Consider the following 16,126-nt stretch of genomic DNA (forward strand, 5'->3'; position numbering starts at 1 on the left):
TTTATTGATTTTTTTAAAAATTCCCTCTGTATTGCATAGTTTGTATACATTCATTATCAGTTTACAGTTCTTTATTTGTTTACATACATGCTACACAGTTTGTTTTTGCACTACCAATAAGTGGCAATTTTACCTCACCTGCAGAAAAAGAATCTCAGGGTTATATGTGATGTCGTGTATGCACTCTGTCAGTAAATCTGAAATCTAAAATCTGAATCTGAGATGTAGATAGGTTAAGTGAGTGGGCAAGGGTCTGGCAGATGGAGCAAATATGAGATGATCCACTTTGGAAGGAAAAAAATGGAAGATTTAAATGGCAAGTGTCGTGCAGAAGGACATGGGGGTGCTTGTGCATGAATCGCAAAAGGTTGGCTTATAGGTGCAGCTGGCTATCAAGAAGGCAAATGGAATGTTGGCCTTCATGGCGAGAGGAATTGAATTCAAGAGCAGGGAGGTCATGCTGCAACTGTACAAGGTACTGGTGAGGCCGCATCTGGAGCAAAGCGTACAGTTCTGGTCTCCATACTTGAGGAAGGATGTACTGGTTTTGGAGGTTCACCAGGTTGATTCTAGAAATGAGGGGTTTAGCTTTTGAGGACAGATTGAGTCATGTGAGACTGTACTTGCTGGAATTTAGATGAATGAGAGGGAATCTTATAGAAATGTAAAATTATGAAAGGCAGAGATAAGGTAGGGGTAGGTAGGTTGTTTGCATTGGTGGTGGAAACCAGTACTAGGGGACATAGCCTCAAGATTCAGGGTAGTAGATTGAGGAGAAACTGCTTTTCCCGCAGGGTGGTGAATCCGTAGAATTTTATTGAAGCAGTGGAGGCGACCTCAGTAAATATATTTAAGTCAAGGTTAGATAGATTTCTACACAGTATGGGAATTAAAGGATATGGGGAAAAGGCAGGTAGGTGGAGATGAGCTTGTCACCAGAACAGCCATGATCATATTGAATGATGGACTAGGCTTGATGGGCTGGATGGCTGACTCCTGCTCCTACCTCCTACGCTCTTCTTAACAGAGACAGATGCTATGATGTAATCGTCAGTTGCTCTTGCCCATTTGTGTGTTTGCAGAACTTTTTTTTCTGTAAATATTAGACATGAACTTTTTATTGCTTAAAGAGTTCTGCTTAAAGAGATCTTTGACTTCTTGATTTTGCAAGGAGTGTGTGGACATCCGGAATTCAATCTGGTTTCAGCAGCTGAAAATCCATTGGCTACAGAGAATATCAGCCTGAAACATGAGGTGACTTGACTGATAACATTATTGTCAAGTTTAACTAATGTTAACTATTGAGAAACAATTCAATGCCTTTAAATGCAAAGCTTACTGGAATTCCTGGCCCTACTTCTGTAATCTAACTGAGTTTCATGGGCGCAGATAAAATATTCTGGCTGATAGCCAATATTTTATTAATAGTATCACACAGCTTTGTACCTCCCTGCAGGTCTCAGTAAAGGATTGTTAACCCTAAAGTTGTTGAGCAAAATATGTTTAGTACTGCAGTGCCTTGAGTGGCATGGAAACTGAGTTACCAAATTAAATATTTGGGGTGGTGGGGGGGGGTAAAGTATACCATCAAGAAAGACCACTGGGTCATCCTTTTCAGAACTAAGACCTGACTGATAATTTTCATCCGAATGAATTTAAATGCTATAGGATGTACAGTATATCTGAAAATCCACAGGGCATCAAATGTTAAAATATTCAACTTTTGTGAGCTTTTAAATTATGGTTGTGTCATCCTAATTGTTTGATCATTTGTATTCTAATGCGGTTTCACAACAGTTGTTCAACGCTATTGCAGCACCAGTGACCTGGGTTCCAATTCATCGCCATCTGTAAGGAGTTTATGCATTCTCACTTGTCTCCATGGGCTTCCTGCAGGTGCTCTGGTTTCCTCCCATGTTCAAAAGACATACGGGATTAGAAGGTTAATTGGTCACATGGGTATACTGTATTTGGGCAGCGCTGGCTCACAAGCCGGAAGGGTCTTTTACCGAGCTGTAATGATAAAGTGCAGGAAGTCTCATACTTCAAAAATGAACCACAGAATAAGTAGTTAATTTATCACTGAGACGATGGCAAATTTGTTGTACAGACATTTATTTAATCATTGTTGGTATACGATAATAGCTGCACATTTGGCAAAATAATATCACCATTTGAAAATCAGTTGTGCTAAGCCGTCCGTCCTGCAACCACGATACATGCCCTCCACCACTTCCTGCACTCGAATGCCTCATTTATGCCATGGACATCTGTTTTCTACACACTTTCTTCCCCCCATTCTCAAAGCCCTTCTTTTCTTACTCAAAAGCAGCACCTTCCTGCCTGGTCCTGATGCTATTGGTTTAAATTTCCTGTTGAAGGAGCCGACAGTGTTTCTCTTAAACCCTGAAACCGCTGGGTCTGTGCCCAGGATAAGTGGCACCTGTGCTAGGCAGCATACCACGGGAGGTTGCAGACTCTGGGGGTGCAGCAGACTGGCATAGGACACCAGAAATGGAGAGAACCTCCGCCCCCCACTTTGAAGAGAAGTATGGCAGAAGACCCTACAGGGAGGTGACCACGGCAGCAGACTAGTGAGGGGCTCAGCAGCTGAAGGACCCACACTGACTGTGGGTGACTGGAGACTGGCTCATGGGAACCAGGTATCAGTGCTGAGATTTAAGAGGGTGCCGAGGGTAAGAAGGGCTCCCAAAGTGCCTTGGACGCTGAAGGCTCCCTGATCGCATCGGAAGTTTGGATCTAGAGCGCGGGCTGCCAGTGGTTTGAAGAGGAAGCTGTGCTGCCATCGTGCTGGATGCAAATCCAGGGACACTCAGTGACTCTGAAGAGACTCTTTTTGCTTCTCTTTCTCCCATTGTTAGGGGAGTGGGTCAATTCTCATGGCGACCCTTTGTTCAATTTATGGAAGACAAATGTTGAAGTAACATAATACCACATTTAGATTGTGACATACATGAGTTCCCACCATAAGGCAGGCAGAGAGTCACCACTTTGTCCAGCGCCCCTCACAGAAACCTACAGCACCTGATGTTCCCAGATAGTCTCCCCTTCAAGTACTGACCAGGCCTGAGCCTGCTTAGCTTCTGAAGTCAGACAACCCCAGACTTATTCAGACTATTGGGTGCTGTGCATATCATGCATATTATATTTTTATGTGTTATTATGTGGACAATGAAAGGAACTTTGAATATTTCATAGCCTAAAAACTGTAGCCGAAAAATCTTGATGTCATTTGAAGTTAATGGTGCATGTGACTGGTAAAGAGTGAAAATATATAATTTTACTTCGGTCTATGTAGTTCCATTTAGACAACAAGACTTAATTGAGAATGACACCAAATTAAAGCTTGTTTCAGTTTCACCATGGCTGTCTATCCTGTGGAGAGATGTTTAATTCTGTGTCACCCTGCATTAACTTTCTATTCCTTTTGAACCGTACACTTTATTTCACCACAGAGTAAATGGAAGCATGCTTTCTGATAAGATTCAGATTGCTATTCACCATCATTAAAATAGATGTGGAAAATAAGAAGGTGGTATGCACAACATTTATGAGGTAGTACTGCACAATTAATTTTTTGGCAGTTATCATTTTTAATTCTTCTTCATTTGAAATTTTCGCCCTGTTTTAATTTTCTATTGGTATTGGGATCACTTATTAATAAAGAAACCGTGAAAGATGTGAACTGTAGAGTGGGTGGCCAAGAATCTTTATTGCCTGCATCTGATTACCGTGCCCGTACATGGTCTGCTCAATTGTGAGTTGGGATGGAGGTTTAGGGCCCCCTGAAACAAGGGGGTTTGTTTCAGAGACCCACAAAACATTCACAAAGTTTGTGAGCTATTGTGAGGAAGGAATATAGGAATGATTCTGATCACACAAGGAATATTGAATTCTAAAGATTTTGGTTGTCCCCAGTACACCAAGCCCTTTGGCCTGTCACTATGGCAACCAGCCTTTTTAAGCTAAGTTTTAAGTTAAAAAAAGTGACAGAAGAGTACATATTACCTCTTCCCCAAATCATTGTCTCTGCAGGTAAAACACTCACATGTTGAATCAACATAAACCCCCAAGCGAACTGAATAGATAAAAAAGGTTTTATGCTGAAGCCCCATAATGCCTAATGAAAACAAATGTTCCATCGGGATGTGAGAGGAAACTGGTTTTTTTTTTTCATTTTTAACCAACAAAGACTGTTAGCACATTTTGAAAAAGTTTAAAGGAAGCAATAATTTCTTCTTTCTTTCTTTGGCTTGGCTTCGCAGACGAAGATTTAGGGAGGGGTAATGTCCACGTCAGCTGCAGACTTGTTTGTGGCTGACAAGTCCGATGCGGGACAGGCAGACACGGTTGCAGCGGTTGCAAGGGAAAATTGGTGGGTTGGGGTTGGGTGTTGGGTTTTTCCTCCTTTGTCTTTTGTCGGTGAGGTGGGCTCTGCGGTCTTCTTCAAAGGAGGTTGCTGCCCGCCGAACTAAGAGGCGCCAAGATGCACAGTTTGAGGCGATATCAGCCCACTGGCGGTGGTCAATGTGGCAGGCACCAAGAGATTTCTTTAGGCAGTCCTTGTACCTCTTCTTTGGTGCACCTCTGTCACGGTGGCCAGTGGAGAGCTCGCCATTGAACATGATCTTGGGAAGGCGATGGTCCTCCATTCTGGAGACGTGACCTACCAAGCGCAGTTGGATCTTCAGCAGCGTGGATTCGATGCTGTCGGCCTCTGCCATCTCGAGTACTTCGATGTTAGGGATGAAGTTGCTCCAATGAATGTTGAGGATGGAGCAGAGACAACGCTGGTGGAAGCGTTCTAGGAGCCGTAGGTGATGCTGGTAGAGGACCCATGATTCTGAGCCGAACAGGAATGTGGATATGACAACGGCTCTGTATATGCTAATCTTTGTGAGGTTTTTCAGTTGGTTGTTTTTCCAGACTCTTTTGTGTAGTCTTCCAAAGGCGCTATTTGCCTTGGCGAGTCTGTTGTCTATCTCGTTGTTGATCCTTGCATCCAATGAAATGGTGAAGCCGAGATAGGTAAACTGGTTGACCGTTTTGAGTTTTGTGTGCCCAATGGAGATGTGGGGGGGCTGGTAGTCATGGTGGGGAGCTGGCTGATGGAGGATCTTACTTTTCTTCAAGCTGACTTCCAGGCCAAACATTTTGGCAGTTTCCGCAAAACAGGACGTCAAGCGCTGAAGAGCTGGCTCTGAATGGGCAACTAAAGCGGCATCGTCTGCAAAGAGTAGTTCACGGACAAGTTGCTCTTGTGTCTTGATGTGAGCTTGCAGGCGCCTCAGATTGAAGAGACTGCCATCCGTGCGGTACCGGATGTAAACAGCGTCTTCATTGTTGAGGTCTTTCATGGCTTGTTTCAGCATCATGCTGAAGAAAATTGAAAAGAGGGTTGGTGCGAGAACACAGCCTTGCTTCACGCCATTGTTAATGGAAAGGGTTCAGAGAGCTCATTGCTGTATCTGACCCGACCTTGTTGGTTTTCGTGCAGCTGGATAACCATGTTGAGGAACTTTGGGGGGCATCCGAGGCGCTCTAGTATTTGCCAAAGCCCTTTCCTGCTCACGGTGTCGAAGGCTTTGGTGAGGTCAACAAAGGTGATGTAGAGTCCTTTGTTTTGTTCTCTGAACTTTTCTTGGAGCTGTCTGAGGGCAAAGACCATGTCAGTAGTTCCTCTGTTTGCACAAAAGCCGCACTGTGATTCTGGGAGAACATTCTCGGCGACACTAGGTATTATTCTATTTAGGAGAATCCTAGCGAAGATTTTGCCTGCAATGGAGAGCAGCGTGATTCCCCTGTAGTTTGAGCAGTCTGATTCAGAGCAATAATAGATCTGAAATATATGACAATAATTCCTGAGCAGCTGGCATATCCTGTCCCGTAGTTTTGGTTGCAGTATCTCAACCTGAGATCTTGACTTCTGCTTTCACTAAGCCATTCTCTCTAATTTTGAACCTTTTCTGTTACTTGGGACGAACTGAGTATTTCATAGGCCATTTTGCGATAATAATACCACATGGATGTTGTGTGAAAGTAAATTCTGATCATTTTATCACGTACATCTAAGCAAACAACTTGAAAGGGAACCCAAACACAGGTCCATGATGCCAATTTATAATTATGTGATGTAATTATACAATTACTGTCTTATGATCAGACGTTAAAAATCTGAAACACAAAGCAGGAGAAATGCATTGAAGGTTCAATAACCCCTTTGAAGTGAGCTGCAGAGTCAGCGTTTCAGATCAAGCATCACATTTACTAATGAAGTGTCACCAAACAGAGCTGTTAACTTCCCAACATTTTCTGCTCTTTAACTGCTTTCATTGTTTTATTGCTTTTATACTGCCTGCACATTCTTTGGAGTGGTGGGGACAGTGGGGTGAGAGGATGGGTAGTTGTTCCATCAACTGGAAGGCAGAAGCCCGTTTGTGATGAGCTGCAATGAGATGAGGTCCGTTGTGGTTAGGATTACAGCTCGGCTGCCATGATGAAGCAAGTATAAGATGGAGACGTACAGCCAAAGTTGACGAGGATACTTCTTTCGACTGATGAACCCAAAGGCTATTGTGAGGGTTGAAAGAAGACTATTTATATTGGTTAGTTGCTGCCTCCCAGGCTTGTCTCGGAGTTGCTATGAATATCATGCCTCCTGTGTCGTCAGATTTGCAGAATCCATGTTATTATGCAGGGAATCACACTTCAGCCACAGGTACAGTGTGGGATATTGTAGAAGGTCCCTGTTAATCACTTGTCTGTGTAGTTAATCAACTGGATTTTTTTTTTCTGTTCTTTCCTGAAGATGGATGCAGACATGATTTACAATCACACATTTCCATTTCTGTGATTAACATTTATCCATTGTTCCCATATTCGAACATTTACGTGGGTCATGAAGTAATACACAAGAATATAAAGGCAGCTTTAGTTTGAGCACCTGCAGAAGTTTTTGATAATGGTTTTGATGTTTATTTGTTGCGTGTAACATGAATTTTCTGATGTACAATTTCAGAAAGTTACGTGCCCAGAAACTGGAGTTCTTACCTTCAAGTAGAATTGTTTAACATTTTCCCAAAGATATGATTCTTTAATATAAGGCTCTGAGTTCATCTGCTTCAGTACCTCATGGCATTTGATGAAAATCTCCAGCCAGCACTAAAGTAATACCTCCCATTAATTTATTATTGTGTCTAAAATCTTGCAACGTTCAATTCAATGCTTCAATGACTGCTTTGTGAGCCATTGTACATTTATCCCAGCCAATGAGTTCACAATCTTTTAGATTTTTTTTCCCCCTTTTGCTGTTCCTCAATCAATGTTACACGTTGGAGTATCCACATTTGCAGTTTTCCCCCTGTCTAAAGTGTTGAAGCTTGAAAAGGCCAGGGCTTTGACCACAATGTTTCATCTTCAAACTTGAGCAAAAAGTAGATTAATAGGGAAAATTATTTCCATTCCACCTGAAGCATTTTAAAAAATAAATCCTCGGTCATTGAAAGCAACTTGTGCGATACTTATGCTTTTTAGACTACAGACACGCAACAATCAAGGAATTTTGCTGCACACGGGCAGTCTAAAATGGAATGTGCAGGAATTATGAGTCAATTCCTGCCCTGTGATTTATCCTGCAGGACCCCTACAACTTTTTAGAGGAAGCCTGCAGTACCGGAAAAATTCATTGACAGTATTCCACTCGACTTCATGTCCAACCCCCGGGACTGTTGCACTCGGGTACTTGCAGTCTAAAAAGGCACACAGTGTGAACAACCACACAGGCAGTAACTATGTTCATTTTTTCCACAATTTTCCCGACATTACAGTCTAAAAAAACCATAAGTGACTTTGGTTCTTGTTCTTGGTTATATTTGTCCAACTGCTTTAAATCACGGCTGCCTCCTGCAGAAATTCTGTGCGGAAATTTTTAGCTTGATCTCTGTGGATCAGGTGGACCCAAGTATTTATTGACTCAAAAATAATTCAGGAAAAAAAATCAGTTTCCATTGGGGAGTGGGGTGGGGGGTGGAGGGGATTAAAATGAGGTTCCTGTGGACCATGTAGTGGTTATTTTAAGAAATACTCAGGGTTGAGAAAATTTTACATTTTTTGGTGGTTTGCTGATGAAGAGAGTAAAAGTATCCAAGTTCTGTTTCACAGTCCTCCATGGCTGACATGCAGCACATGGAAGACCCTAGAGCTGGAAAGTGGCATTCGACCCTATGCAACAGATGCCAGGAGACCACTTTCACAGAGTACAGGGGCAAGTGAGGAACGGCGTGGTCTGCAGGCCATTCATGCAGAAGTGTCTCTCCAGCACTCCTGAGAAACCTGCTACGTGTGACTCAAATCTTCCTCAATAACTAAATGTTAGGTAGTACTCAGGAGATCTTAATTACCTCTTCCCTTCGAAGGTGCTCAAACCCACAACTAACTTGCAGTGCTTCCTTGACTCCTCCCAATGCCCACCCCCCCCACATCAATTAATATCTATATGTCCTTAACCACCATTTGCTCCAGTTGACAGATTCCACACCCTGATACCACTCCCTCCACTCCCCAAAAACAACAACTGCGTCTGTCCCACATAGGAAGCCAATCCATGCCCTAATTGCTCTGCTTCCTAGCCTGATCCCTCAAATGATCCCTTCCCTCCTCATCCAGTGATCTTTCCCTTGAAACAGACCTGCACTGACCTGAGAAGTAGGCACCCGATATCCTCTGTGTATCTTGTACTGATGAACTATTTCTATTTGGTAATACAGGATACTTTGCACTTCAAAAACTAATGAATTTGTTTGTGGTTGGGCCTTTACAAAATCAGGTGGGCTATATATTATACCTCTATTTCATTATTGCACAAATTACATTTAACCCCATGGTATCTAAAATATGTTTATTTAAGAGTAATTTAAATACGTGTCCAAATATGTGTCCAACCGGCGGCTCGGTTGGCATAGCGGTTAGCGCAAAGTCATTACAGCGCCAGTGATTGGGAGGGGGTTCGAGTCCTGCGCTGTCTGTAAGGAGTTTGTACGTGTCTCCCCATGTCCGCGTGGGTTTTCTCCAGGGGCTCTGCTTTCCTCCCACCGTTCAAAACGCACCAGGGGTGTAGGTTAATGGGACGCAAATTGGGCGGCACGGACTCATGGTTCAAAATGGCCTGTTACCGCGCTAAGGATCCCATCACCCTCGAAGCAATCTTGTCTTGATCCAACCTCAGGCAGAAGGTACAGAAGTTCAGGATCTCTAGGTACAGGAATGGTTTATTCCCAGGCTCTTAAACTTCCCTGTACTACACTAATCCTAATCATAACCTAATCCAGGACCACCAAACATACGTTTGCACAAATGAAACCTCTTTTTCTTGAATTGACTACAACTGTGAATATGCATTTATTTATCTCTTTAATATTTATTATCTCTTTTCCTGTCTCGGCATATTGCAGTAATTTCATTTATCCCTTTGTCATTGTTGTATCTTGTGCACCTGGGTGGTTGCAGCAAGAATTTTAGTGCATTGAATGTGCATGTGACAATCAGTTCTCATCATTTCATCGTCAGCTTTATTTTATTTATTTTAGAGTAAAACCCCTGTCATCTGAAATTCCAGCAACCAGCAGCCTCAATCTGGCGGCAAAAAAAATTACGCAAAGTAAATAGGTAAAAAATACTAACATTTAAAATTGGTGTGCCTCATGGTTAGTTCACTAATCATGCAATACACAGTCTCAAGCAACCAACAAATTCATTTATCCAGCATCTACCAATCTCCATACCAAAGGTTTTACTGTATTTAGTTTTACAAAATATAAATATTCAACCAGAGATGTAGCTAAAAGATTTAAATGTTGTAAAGCATATTTAAAAATGCTCATTCCTAATGATTATCTATCATTAGAAACTGTAAGCAAGATCTTGAATACCAGTATTTATTTTGCTGTTAACAGTGTTATACAGTAAGGTGCATAGATTGTAATTAAAAATTTAGAAAATAATGTGTGACAGGCCCAGAGGACCCCAAAACCCAGCAGCATTAGAAATTCACTGAGACAAATGGTTACTTAAACAAAAGTTGCTTTTAATTTTCTTTTAAAATAAAAACAGGATCAAACATTAACTTATTACTATTAACCTAACTTAACCCCCTTCTAAGCACATGTGTATATGTTTAGGAAAGTTCTTTGCTTGAATAGTCCACTTCTCACTTCTGCAAGTTCATCAGGATCAGGCAATTCTTATAGTGTGGATAGGATTCAACATTTATGAATTTTCACCAGACTTTGGTGCTTAAAGTTAAATGGTTACCGCTCAGGAAGGTTCTCGTTGGTTTCAGAGAGATATTTGTTGCTCATTGGACACACACAAACTGATTTCCTGTGATCAGTCACTTCAGTGTCTTGCTGAAGAAACTTGCCCCATCATGGGTTTTCCAAATGATCTTCTCTTCTTCCAGGTCACCACAGAGTTCCTCTTGTTTCTCTTATTTCAGAAGAAACATAGGTTTCTAGCCAGCCATTTCTTCTTGTAAGGACTATAAGGGTTTTGAACAGGCTGAACTCAGAACTCATAACCATCTTCAAAATGGGGTTTTCGACGAGCCGCCAGCTTGCCATGTTGCAGCCTCCAAAAGCTGCTGCAGAACTGAGAGAAGAATCCTGTTTTCTTTCATCTCTCTCTGCTTGTAAAAACCAGAAACCCTCCCAAGGCTCAAAATCCAATCCTTGAAAGATCTTTATCAGCACTTGAGCCCGGACTTTTCCATTTGCACCTGCTTTTGAAGTTCTTTCCAAAGCAGTTCCATTGTCTTTTGCAAAGTCATGGGGCCTAAATGTCTGGCTTCAGCAAAGCTCTTGCATTTTAAATGAGATGTGAAGTATAAATATCTGTTTGTGAAGTGATCTACACTAACCGCCCCACAATCTATCTCTTTTAAAGACATTTATATATATAGTATAAAATATAATATAACCCATAACAAATGTAATTGCTCTAGTTGAGTGGTTTTCAAACTGTCCCCCAGACTCATATTCCACTTTAAGTAATCCCTATGCCATAAGTGCTCTGTGATTAGTAAGGGATTACTTAAGATAGTATGTGAGTTGGAAGGGAAGGTTGAGAATCACTGCTCTAGACTCAATTGTTACTGAAATATTTTGCTTGAGAAAAATTGTCATTGGCACCTTTTCCTTTGGAGTTATGAAACCGTGCACATAAAGAGTCAATTAGGTATGATTAAAACAGTGGTTTTCAAACTTTTTTCTTTCCACTCACATTCCCCCTTAAGCAATCCCTTACTAATCACAGAGCACCAAGATTACTTAAAGTGGGATGTGAGTTTATGGGTGCAGTTTCAAAACCACTGCTAGATGATTTCTGAGATTGTATGATCTACACTTACAGCAATCTTGAAAGGAGTCAATTTAATTCCAGTTACAGTCAGCTTGCAATGTGGAGAAATCCCAATATTAATTGTGCTGAAATTACAGTGGAACAAATTATTTTGCAAATGGTATTAAACCCCATATTCCACATTTAATTTGCAGTTGCAAACTTGAGGTTATATTAGTAAAAATACAAAGCTGGAGAAACTGAGCAGGTCAAACAGTGTGCTTTATGTGGCAAAGATAAAGATTCATAACCAATGTTTCTGTCTTGAGGCCTTCATCAAGGTGGACAAAATGTTGGCAGGTGTCTAAACAAAATGGTGGGAGGGAGAGGGGTTTAGTTTCAAGTCAAACCACATGTTGGAACTATTGAAGAGCTTTGTATATAAATAATGAAGCAATGTTGAAGCTGTAGCGAGGTTGGTACGGCTACAGCTAGATTACAGCTCTCGGATATAGCCCTAAGGCTGTAGCTCGAATCCGCAGGAGAAGAAAGACACACACACACTAGTAGAGTGTATTTGACACTGAGTTTATTCTGTGGCAGGTCTACCTTTTATCATCAGCTCGGCCTCGTCACCACCTGGGCGTGGCTTGAGCGGGCCAGCTGCTGATTTGTTACCTCAGATTTCTGGGCCCCAATTAGGCCCCCTGCGATCCGCCAGCAGTGATTGGCCAGTTTCACCACTCTGCTGGTCTATGGAAACGGGCATTTCAGCCCGCACGATGCCTTGCCTGTCACCGCGTTTGACGGCCATTTCCTATGTCAGCCTAAGGCACTACAAAGCATTAAATAATACACCTGCATTAAGAATACACCATTTAAAAGACAAAAGACAGTGCAAAATGTAAAGTAATTTATAAACAATCAGTATTGTAGACTTTCATTATGTAAAGTTCACTTTAATCAGGTAATTCCCCTAAATTACAACATTTAAATTCAAACCCCAGTCACTGGTACTGTAACAGTGTTGCGCTAACCATTACACCAGCTGAGCTGTGATCATAATTTAAAAATTGGGTTGTCTTATACACCTGGTCTAAAATCCGACCCTTGACAGCGAAGCCTCAACACCGCTGCCATTTTCCCCTCCCCCTCGATATCCTATCCCCATCCCACTGGCCCCAACTCAAGTGTCCCATTCAGGCCCTCGGTGAACTCTACCATCTTCCTCGTGCTGATAACCCTGCTCACTTCCAGGCAAGTTCCTGATCAGGCTCTCGGCGCACCTTCTTTGTCCTGACAACCTGAGTCATCACCACACAATTATCCCAGTCAGGCTCTTGGCACACCTTCCTCGCACTGACAAATGACTCACCTCCATGCAAATGTCGACAGTGAAAAGAGTGCGCACACATTGAGGGCTGCGGGGAAAAGCTGCGCGTGTCCAACAAAGTCTCAGTACTCCCCACTTGGTCCAACTGCCCAGTCTTACTCATCTGAACATTTATTTATTTGTTTCCTCTATTTGTTTTTGCCGGTTGTTTGAGTTTCCGGTTGATTGAATTCCACATAATGGGGATTCTACTCTATATTTACTTTATACCTTTGATATCACATATGGTTAAAGAATATGTTTACAACAAAGAACTTGAATTTTTATCTCATCATTTGAAAAAAAAATTTTCATAGTTTTAAATATCCACACTGTCTCTTACCAACTGTTCAATCTTTGTGCCTTGCTAATGAATACCTTAGCATTACAGAGCAATTAACTAGTGATATGGTTGCATATTCTTGGTGCAGTTACTCTCTCCACGCAAGATATAAAATGCAAGTACATTAGAAAATGTATTTAGATCCAATGACAAAGAGCAGCCATTCTCAACTATGATTTTGGCTATCCCCCTCTTAGGACTCTGCTCTAAGTTTATGGGCCCCTTCCCTGTGAAGCAGTCAAGTTTTGGTTTCTTCTGTACTTCTACCGATCTGTACTTCTACCGACTACATAAAAACCATTAAAAGAATCTATGGTACAAGAGGTGAAAAGAAAACAAGTCTTCTATTTCAGTGTACTGTGTCCCCCGTTAAAAATTGGTAATATAGAGGTAATCTAAGTGACAAATTTACAGACGTAGCTTAGAGAAATACAGTTTCTTTATTGACAGTAAATTTGAGGACCAATCTCACCTCCCATGGGAGATTGATTGCATTAATATGATCCTATTTCCATGTGTGAATCACCCCTTCACAAACATGAAATGAAAAAACTAGGTAAAAGACATATATATGACTTTAAAATTTTTGATCAAATTAAGATCAAAATGGATATAATTTGTCTGAATTTTCTCAGCTCTTTACATATTCCCAAATGCATCTTAAAAATAAGTTTTAACAAAGATATCAGTATTCTGGTTGGGCCACTTTTTTCTGTCGCATCAAATCGTTGCGACGGATTCTCCTCTATTTGCATTCAGCCAGATTTCCCTGACTCCAGATCCAGTAGCAATTCTGGCGTGCTGGGTAATAGCATGCTTCTTTTTACTGTGATCTTGCTTATGTAACATTTTGGAGGAAAACTGTCATTTCAGGTTTTTAGACTGCAGGCACCTAACGGCACAATCAATGAAAGTTGCCACTATGTGGGCAGTCTAAAAAGGAAAGCAGTCTATCCTGCAGGGCCCCGACTACTTTTCGGGGGAAGCCTGTGGTCTAAATCACCCCGCAAAAACTCACCTCATGGATTCGACGTCCGGCCACCCTGCTCCACCTAAAAGCACTGGGACTAACGTGCACAGGAACTTAAAAGGGGTGCAGTGTAAATGACCATAGGGGAAGTCATTATGTTCATTTATGTTAAATTTTCACAGATTTTTCCAACGTTGCTGTCTAAAAAAACACTAATGTGATGCAATCTAATTCATTTAGCTCTATCAACCCGATTCATTTTGTTTTCGCACATTATCTGAAGAATATGCAGATAATTCATGAAATCTCATCTTAATATAAACAATGATAATTATCACTCTATCAATCAAAGAAGAATGATTGAAACTTATTGTGTAATGCAGTTTTAATTATGTTGCATGGTTTGAGGCAATGGGTTTTGAGGTTACAGGACTGTCGAGTTGGGGAGGAAGTGTTAAAGAATGAAGTCATTGATGTTATTTGACGTTTTCATTCGGAATGATGCAAACTGCATGTAATGAATGTATGTAGCTCAGGGAGGGATAATGACAGCCAGGTTTCACTGATCCACTGCCACAGCAGGAGCTGTGTTTTACAAACAGGGTCCAAATTTCAGTTGATGCTAATGCACAGGAGTAAAAACTTTGAACACCAAGCATAAATGCAGCGTGAGATTCATAATGTATGTCATGAAGTCAAAGGCATGCATGGAATTCCAGGTCAAGAAACCAATCAAAGGGCCTTTTAACTCTTCCTGGGCAGAGTGGAGAGTGAAAATCTCGTTTGCTGCTCAGTGACTGAATAAAGTAGTCTAAACATTCCACCTTTCTTTCGTTTGTGCAGGGAAATAATTCCAAGCGTATAGTATTGTAGACAGTACTCAAACCTATTCTGTTTGTAACTAGCATGTTCCAGTGCCTCCACTTAGAATGTAAAAGAAAATATTCCAAGTCACAGTACATTGTAGGAACCATTAAACAATATTCAGTAAGTGAGAACCTTTATACTCCTTGCATTCCTTCATCCTTTTTAATATATTTGGTGTTTTCATGTGGTTGGAGATTTTTCTTTTAATTTACACTTATTTATTAAAGCTCACAGTCAAACAATGTTTGTGAAATAACATCGACAACAGGATTTGTTGAAGTGCAGTCCAAAAATACATATTTTAAGATTTTTCTAAATTTAAATGTGTTGACAACAGCCTAAGATTAGGCTGTTGGTGACACGGTTGGCGTAGCAGTTGGCGAAGCGCCTCTACAGCGCCAGCGATCGGGACAGACCGGGGTTTGAATCCCATGCCGTCTGTAAGGAGTTTGTACGTTCTCCCCGTGTCTGCATGGATTGTACGTTTGTACGTTCTCCCCGTGTCTGCATGGATTTTCCCCGGGGGGCTCCGGCTTCCTCCCACCAGTCGAAACGCACTGAGGGGTGTATGTTAATGGGGTCTAAAGTTGGCGCAACTAATGCCCGTTAATCTGCTGTTTGTGTAAACTTTTTTTAATTGTTAATTTTTTTTTTAAATTATGGTCTGGAATGTTCTGGGAAAATTGCAATGAGTTTATAGCTTCTGCCATTATTAGTAAATTTTAACATTTCAGAAATGCGAAGCAAAGGCAAACTTGTCCACATGATGTAAATCACCACAAATTGCTCGCTGTTATGTATGACCCTACTGCTAATCGCAGCCAAGTAGAAACCTGAAATAGAATTCCCCTATGAGCAATATGAAGTGGCTAGATTTTTGGTATCTGGTTTGGACGGGCTAAGGCATGCAACAAAAATTGGGCGGAGCAGATTGGGGGAGGGACCCTGCTAAAATAGATGATTTCTTGCTTGCATTGGAATTGCCAAATTTGGAACTGGAAAAGGGGGGGGGTGGATGCCTCCTTCTCTAAAGAAGAGATTAAACACACTGAGTATTCTAGAGGCGGGTAAATCCCCAGAAGAATTTTATAGAGAATTTAAGGACCTTTTAATGCCCCTTATGAAGATGGTGGATCAGGCAGCAAAAACACATCCCCCCCCCCCCCGAGTCTTTTTTGACAGCAATTATCAGAGTGATCCCGAGAAAAGCCCATATCTGACA

Source organism: Narcine bancroftii, chromosome 3 (assembly GCF_036971445.1).
Source record: "Narcine bancroftii isolate sNarBan1 chromosome 3, sNarBan1.hap1, whole genome shotgun sequence".
Taxonomy (NCBI): Eukaryota; Metazoa; Chordata; class Chondrichthyes; order Torpediniformes; family Narcinidae; genus Narcine; species Narcine bancroftii.